Here is a 605-nt window from a genome sequence, read left to right on the forward strand (position 1 = left end):
AGAATACAATACTTTCACAGCTTCAGATAACATGGACATATCCTGGGGCAGCCTACTGGTAAACCTGAGGTGATCAATAGCTCCTTGAGTGAGTGAAGTCGCTCAGTCATGTCTGACTCTTTGCGACCCCATGGACTGTAGCATACCAGGCTCCTCCCACCATGGGATGGATTCTCCAGGCAAGAGTACTGGAGTGGGTTGCCATTTCCTTCTCCAGGGGATCTTCCTGACTCAGGGATCGAACCTGGGTCTCCTGCACTGCAGGCAGACGCTTTAACCTCTGAGCCACCAGGGAAGCAATAGCTCCTTAGAGATGAAAATAAACTTGAAGAGATAAATTTACAGTGTGTATGGTATTGTCATATCTTGTCTTTTAAAGGAACTAAATGCTATGGTGAGGTAGAAGGATGAGTAACACAAACATTCACCTCTATTCAACATTAAAAAAAGACGTGTTCACTTTAAAAAGGACCAATATTGTATTGCAACCCTTTATCAATGGGGCTTCCTTGGTGGCTCAGATGGTAAAAAATCTGCCTGCAATGAAAGAGACCTGGGCTCGATCCCTGGGTTGGGAAGATCCCCTGGAGAAAGGAGCAGTAACC

At 45.6% G+C, this 605-nt stretch overlaps 1 non-coding gene across 1 annotated transcript; it reads right to left on the reverse strand.

Annotated features, from left to right (window-relative positions):
* Nucleotides 1-222: 222 nt before the first annotated feature.
* TRNAC-GCA lies at nucleotides 223-295 on the reverse strand. Its single transcript has one exon. It is a non-coding gene; the product is annotated as a tRNA-Cys (tRNA).
* Between the last annotated feature and the right edge of the window lie 310 nt (nucleotides 296-605).

The sequence above is a fragment of the Cervus canadensis genome, chromosome 28 (assembly GCF_019320065.1).
Source record: "Cervus canadensis isolate Bull #8, Minnesota chromosome 28, ASM1932006v1, whole genome shotgun sequence".
Classification (NCBI taxonomy): domain Eukaryota; kingdom Metazoa; phylum Chordata; class Mammalia; order Artiodactyla; family Cervidae; genus Cervus; species Cervus canadensis.